Source organism: Larus michahellis, chromosome 6 (assembly GCF_964199755.1).
Source record: "Larus michahellis chromosome 6, bLarMic1.1, whole genome shotgun sequence".
NCBI lineage: Eukaryota > Metazoa > Chordata > Aves > Charadriiformes > Laridae > Larus > Larus michahellis.
In genome coordinates, this window is record NC_133901.1 from 52455317 (window position 1) to 52462843 (window position 7527).

At 38.6% G+C, this 7527-nt stretch overlaps 1 protein-coding gene across 1 annotated transcript in view; it reads right to left on the reverse strand.

The window, feature by feature from the left end:
- Positions 1–7527, reverse strand: part of MARCHF8 (membrane associated ring-CH-type finger 8) — a 116799-nt gene that overhangs the window by 102568 nt on the left and 6704 nt on the right. The window lies entirely within an intron of this gene.

Below are 7527 nucleotides of genomic sequence, written 5' to 3' on the forward strand. Positions count from 1 at the left end.
AACCGTATTCTGCTCCAGCAAATGTCAACAGCTTAGAAGTGAATGAAGGAAACTAGATGATGCGTGAGAATTGCAAGGCAAACACCTGAAACATGTTACACACTGAAAAGGCACCATACAGTGTTAAAGCACGTACCCTCTGTTTGTGAGACTGGAGAGAAGGAAGTCCAGAAATGAGACAGCTCATCAAATATTTTATACAGGTGACATATCCAGGCAGTGAAAGACACCATTTTTCTCTCTCATATTATTTGTCTTTGTGAGCCCCACTTTTGGTGACTTGCAAGCGGTGACCCAGCAGAACGCACTGTTCAAAGTCTGTTCAAGGATGACTAAAGTTGTGCAGCTTTAGCCAGAAACACACCAGATTTCAAAGCTTCTATCACCAGAGCTCCAAGTAGGTGATTTGCAGACATCTTAAGAAGTGTATTTCCAAGTGTGTGAAATTTATCAAGTTTTCTTCAGTCTCAGATGCAGGATATAAATTAGTATTGCAGTAATACATTGTACTAAAACCTGGCCATGGAAAATCACCAGGATGAGATCATTCAAAACTCATCTCTGAAACAGAGTGGCATCAGCCATTAAAGTCTCACTTGGAAAGCAACAGGATAATAAAGCATTCCTGCCCACTAACCAAACTGTAACCTTTCTCCCAGTACAGTGACGTAAGACCCCTGTACATTGTGCATTCGGCAGACAATGACTGTAGCCAGCCCTGTGTGCAGCAAGTTTAACCTGGCACGGCGTGTGACCAACAGGCAGACGGCTGCACAGCCCAGCAGACTTCAGCAAATCTTCAGAGTCATCTGAGGGTGCCTTTGAAGACTGACAAGATTGGATACAGCTTTGAATCCATCTCAGAGCCGATAAGCTTTTGCAGTCATAAAGCCTAACCCAGGCCTCATAAATGCTACCCTCTGTAGAAGCGTTAATAGTGATTTTCTCATTGCTGAGCCTCAAAACTAAGGAAAAGGTTGGAAAATGCAACAAACTGACCTTTTAGGATAATTTCTCTAGATAAAACTAGTTGTCTAGGTATGAGTGAACTGCTCTAGGGAAATCCAATCAACAATGTTCAGGTGTCACACTTGGTTAAGGCTTATAGCACTGCAAGTAATTTAGGATCCAGATAAAAGAAAGGAGAAGTCTCTACCTTAGTTCCTTCTTTGTACCCCAGTAAATTTAACGCTTATCAAGGCAGGATATGCACCACTAGAAAAAAGTGAAGCTCAGTGACAAGTGATGCATCTCCAGGGGTCAGGTGGTACTGCAGCTGGGACTACAGCTTACCATTTTCTTCCTCTGCTTTGCAAAAAGCGAAAGAAAAAAAACCACCCAAAAGTTTCCTCCTCTACTGATCAGAATTCAGAAAAAGGACCTGACCGGTGTGCTGCACTTCCAGGTTTGTTACTCAGGCCATTGAGGAGCGTATAGAAAGTTATATTAACTTCCTGCCCCAAACCCGAAGATGCAGAGGAGGAAAGACATTTTCTGAGTCTACCTCTTAGCAGTCTGCAACAGATAGATTGCATGCACCCAACACGCAGATGTGGTAAAGGCATAAAAATAGGCAGCCTGTTTCTGTGTAACAAAACCCAGACATCATCTTCCTCATAAGCACAGCTACTGTGCTGAACTCAGCTAGATGTTCCCCTTACAGAGCTTTCCTACATTTTCTCCTCATACTCTAACTAATGCTATTTATACCCTGTTCAGAGTACAGTTAGTTTAATAATACCACGCATTTCTATATGACCTCCCTCAGAAGAACCCTGGTTCTATTTTACCAGATATTATTTTAATCACAATTTTAGAAGCTTCCATTGTAACAGTACTTTAAGCAGCTTAAAGCTAAATATACAAGACAGGAAAATGGGAACCAGGGAACTGAAGAAGACAGAAGGATCTCTGAAAGTATATTGCAAAATTAGAGGAGATTCAGAGGACAGCAAACATAATTAAAGCTCTGGAATAGCAAAGACAGTGAATCACTACCATAAAAAAGATGAGTAAGAGGAGATGTGATACAAACACAGAACATACTGAATATTCAGGAGACACTGTTATCCTTTCCTCATAACACTAGACCAAATTAATTTAAATTTAAAATAGTAGGAAATTCAAAAATACAGTGAAAGAAAATGCTTTTCACATTACACATAAATAGAAATAGATGAGACTGTGAATCTTATCAAGATTCAAGAAGAGTTTTAGAGCTTTATGGGCCTCCAAATTAATATCATACTGTACACTGAGACAGCAAGTTCTTCACAATTCAGATCAGTCATTAGCACAGGAGGTAAGATCCAGTGTTGAAAACAGGTTCCTGCACACTCGGCTACAGAATTCTTGCACCTTCTTCTGAAGTGTCTGTTACCGCCAATTTTCAGAGACAGATGCTGGACTGGATGGATCTCAAGCTAATCCCATCTATTTTGATGAGTTCAATGTTTCCACTAAAGCAAACCACCTATGATCACTGGCAAGTCAGACAATGCTAGGAAGAAATCCTGCCACTCATCTCCCAGTGTCAAGACCACGTTTAAAACCAAAGGTATTTCTACATCTCTGTGTTGTAACTTTACACCAGCCAGCGCAGGTTTTTAGCAAACCACAACCATATCCCAAATATGGCCCATTATGGGTGACAGTTCCAGCACTTGACATTAAGTACAAATTAGATTAATGCAAAATAAATCCAAGTCTACTGTTCAAACAACACCAGTTCAAGTAAAATATAAAGACTGTCTGCACAGTAAGTTTATGGTAAGAAGGGAGAGAGAAAACACATAATAGTCCAATTATTTTTTTAATCATATTCACTTGTTAAAAAAACCCCAAAACAACACCACAGAGAAAGAAGAGAGGGTGTTTCAAACCCCCTGATTTTTCCTTTTAGAAAACTTTAGTGCTTTTATTTCCAACTCATTAACCTTCTTAAATCATACTATTTTCATGATTAGGTATTGTTTTGAATTTCTGGTGCTGGGCAGAACACGTAATTTCAGCAATAATTCACCATCCAGATGTGATTAGAATATATAATCCTTATGTAGCTATAATACACACACTATATGCATGATATATAGTAATCTGCCCTACTGAAGATTGGATTAAAAAGGATTGAAAACAGCCTTAAAGTGTGGTTTAGAAATAAATTTCTGTTGCTGAAGACCTGTAAAGCTTTTTGAATTGCAAGGCCAGAAAGGACAAGTCAGTTTGGTTGAGCAGTTACTGGTGTACTCTCCTCACATACCACTAAATTTATTCTTTCATATCCTCACCCTGTATCCATAAGAAGCAGTATTTGTCATTCTACAGTATGAAATTACGGGGACAGGTACAATTTTACTGCATATATAGCATCCAGCATAACTTAGGTAGCAGACACCTCTGAAATCCATACTTGCAGGGTTACAGGGGAGGAGTAGAGAAGAATCTCTATTGTGCAATACATTAAGATTACCCAATAGTTTACATCACAAAACCAGCATACAATCCTGTTTTTGAGGCACTCTTCCATTCTTTTCAAAGTTTTTTGGAAAAACTTTGGAATTAGGAAAAGGGAAGGAATCTACACTATTGCTGACCTCCTCAGATCTGTTCAGAGTGGGCTGAATAAGAGTCACAAAGAAATAATCACAGTTTTCCTTATCTGTGGTTTTCTTTGTAAATCTCCAACGACTGGATCAAACCAGGGCTTTTGCCATTCATAAATGCCTCCGCTGCCCCCTGGTGTCCCCTCTCTGCAGCTTCACACAAACTAAGCTCCACAAGTTCTCTGTCACAAAGTCCCTATGCAAAGAGAAAAGTTACGCACAAACTAGTGGACCACACTTCTAGATGCAGTTCTTTTGCAGACTGATGCTTGTAATAATTTATGAAAAAGATTTCATTACTAGTCAAGCCTCATTCCAGTAAGATACTGCAGAACAAACAAAACCTACCTCCTAACACTGAACATTGCTGGCAGAAATTGTTTCAAATGAGCCAGCATACCAAAAAACTGCACGGAAGACTTAAAGTAACTGGGAAATAGCTGACTTCCTCTTTTATGCAAACTTCTGTAGATATGCTATTAAATTGCTGCTTATACAAGGATTTTTTTTCCTAAAAACCTGTTAATGAGAAAGGCAAAACAATGACATGAGCTAAAATACTTTCAAAGAAATATGCACACAAATGGCCATAAAAGAACATAGAGCAAAAAATTACGTTTGCATTAACAAGAAACCCAAACATAGTAGCTTATTCATGGACTCACTGATAAAAAAAGATGAAGGAGACCAAGACTGATACACAAAAGAGGTGAAAATGTGGTCTCCCAGCTGCTGAAAGTGTGTATGTGTGGTAGGCAGCAGGAATGGCTGGAATAAGCAGAACCTAAGCTATAGACAGAGACTGGTAAGGCAAAATGCATGTTGGGTTCTGCAGTTTTCTTAAACAGTGCATTCCTTTTGACATATTTGGTGGCTTTGAAACAACTGCATTTGAGTGTCTAATAAGATGTAGCTAGCGGTCCTAAGAGAAGCTGTTTACAGTGGGGTTTTTTATTCATGGAATAGCTGCAGGAAAGAACTTGGCTCAAGGAATCAATTCACATGTGGCTGGATGACGTGGTTTCATCTTTTGAGCGAGAAATATACAGAAATTCTGGCACATCGCTCTTGAAAGACTGGATATGCTTTGAAGTACAACGTGTTCTTTAACCACACAACCATTTTAGTGAAACTCTTATCAAATGGAAAGATTCATCAGGAAAAATCCTGTAAGATCTCAGAAGGCCCGAAGAGCTGAAGTAAAGGATCCCTTCTTTAAGCCATGGCTGCAAATTCTAATGAAAAGGGAGTGGTGGATTTCCCTTCAAGAGGAAGAATAAGGCAAGCATCCACCCAACTGTAAACAAAGCAATGGGGGAGGACAAAGACCAGTTTGCTGAAATACTTTGTCCAAGAAGGTTAGCTGATAAATAAAGGAATCCGTGTTTCACCAGAAGTCTATGAATATAAAAGCGGTCAAAACCAGTTATCAGCCTAAGCGTCATTAGAAATACATAGATCTGTCTTCATTTTGTACGTTTGACTGGTTTATCCCAAATCTGCTCTCAGACTGGGGTCTCCACGGACATCTCACGTCCTTTGTGTAATATGCCATGGCTGAAATGCAACCCTCCTTATCTTTTCAAGCAATTGCTCTTTTCTGGAAAAAAGGTTACAGAAGATTTCTGATTAGTTAAAACATTTTGCTTGCAAAACCTTTGATTTGTATATTTGCTCAGTGTGTGTAGGGAAAAGGAATACAAAAACTAACACCGTGAAAAGGAATGTCCCTTTACCTGTGCACAGAGATGCTTGTAACATTAAATAGTACACATAAGTAACCTTAGAAACATCAAATATAAACTAGGAATTGAAACGAGCTAAAGAGAACAGGAGACTGTTTCAGAAAACTTCTACTAATAAAGTGAATAATTACAGTTTTACAGATTAAAACCCAAGTGTTATCGCCCACAATATCCCAATGGTTCTAAACACACCTGCTTCACAAGAAACAGCTTAAGTTCATCTTTCTATTAAGCACATCTACTGATTTTAGACAATAATCTTTAAACAGGACAGTAACTACAGAAAGGAAATCACCTTTTTGCATTGTTTTCCACCCAACACTCCAACCATTGCAAGCATTGTAAAACCACCCCAAACTAAAACCAGGGCAAGAACTACAGTAATCAAAAGCAACGCAGACTCACACAACTGTTCCATAGCTTCACATGGCTTTCTTAGTTACATTAATGTCCTCACGTGAGCAACTGTGGCTCAGTGCTAACATAGATACCAGAGAAAGTGCCCAATGCATTTCAAGATGAACTTGATTTACATAAAAATTGGAAAAACATGACCCAACACAAACCCACAATTTACACCCAGGAGATGGTGCCCCATTATGAAAGTTGGAAGTACTTGAAAAGAAACCGAAGTGTCTAATTTATGATATGTAAAAAAGATAAAAAGACTTCATTTTCTTTTTTTTTTTTGTAATACAATGCATTAACAATTCTAGCCTTGTCTACAACTGAAGATTGTCTGCAAAAGACATGAGTGCAATTACACCCTGGGGACTGCAAACTGAATAGAGATGGGAATTGCAAGCAGACAGATTTTTATAACCATGACCTTCTACAGATTTCAGGGAAAGGAAATATTTTGTTCAAGATCCAGAAACACTTTGGACACCTCTGTGGTGCTTATCAATTTGACAAAAGAATCCTGGAGGTCATTCAACAAGACACCACCCTGGTTATGCCTCACACGTCCTCAAGCATAAAAGCAACATGTAAAAAAGAAAGGTAGAGAAGCACACACCAAAGTCATTGTTAAACTTCCATTATGTAAATGCTTTATGATACAATCTAATTACATGAACAAATACACAAAAGCTAAACATTTGTCTACAGCAGATGTGTAGCACCACAGACTAATACTCAGAAAACCAAACCATTTAGGTAAGTTTACACAGTAAACAGGAATTAATCCATAGCACAGACTAACACAGGATTTGGTAAAACCCAATAGCATATAAATTAGCAACTAAAACAGTTAATTACAAATTTAAGTGCTCTTAGGGCTATACTACTGGTTGAAAATAAGAGTGCCTGTAACAGTATTGGAGACAAGAGCAAAACCAGAAGAGTTCTGCACAAGAAATGTCTGTATTAGGTATAACCAAAATGAGGTATAGTAAAAATTAGGACAACCTACACGCATGGAAATTAGGTTATTACTGCATTGCATTTTCTGAAAAGTATTGTTGTGCACTTCATTATGCATATTTGCAGAAAGGGAGAGTCACAATTGAGATTTGACTCAAACTTCCTGCCACACATCTCAGTTACGCAGTCTTACTAAAATCTGCGTATGGCCATTCTCATGCACTACAAGATCATTTCCTGACAATTATACTTATGCAAAATCAGATTAAGTGATGACAGCTGATATTATTTTAATTCCATTTCTTAGCAAATCTCTACTGAACCTACAGAAAGACCAATACCTCTGTCTTAAGAAAGCTGCTGAGCCACAAATAAGTAACTGCTGGGAAAACACTAGCATGTTTGTCCTGTTCCTTAGGCATCAAATATTGTCCCGTGCTGGAGACGAATTAAAAACTACAGGCACGTTCAAGGCATCTAGCACTGCTCAGTAGCATGTTCTTCATACTAGGTGCAACTTTGTCCACTAAGAATAAGCCTAGAGGTCACACATACACAGAACTACCTTTTTACCTTATTGCTGCCCAGAAGAATGATTTTGAATTTTTTTTTCTGAGGTCATCACTCTTTGAAAACTCCAGAAGGCTTAAGTTCCAGGTGGACTACAGGAAATGGGTTTCCTCCAAGGATGAGAATTTTTGAAGTTACTTTTCTCCCTTTCAGTGATCCTCTTCTTTTTTTGGCCCAACATTGCCATGCTCGTCAGCTGCTACTGTTCAACTAGAACACAGCATAGATCATTTTAATGCCACAAC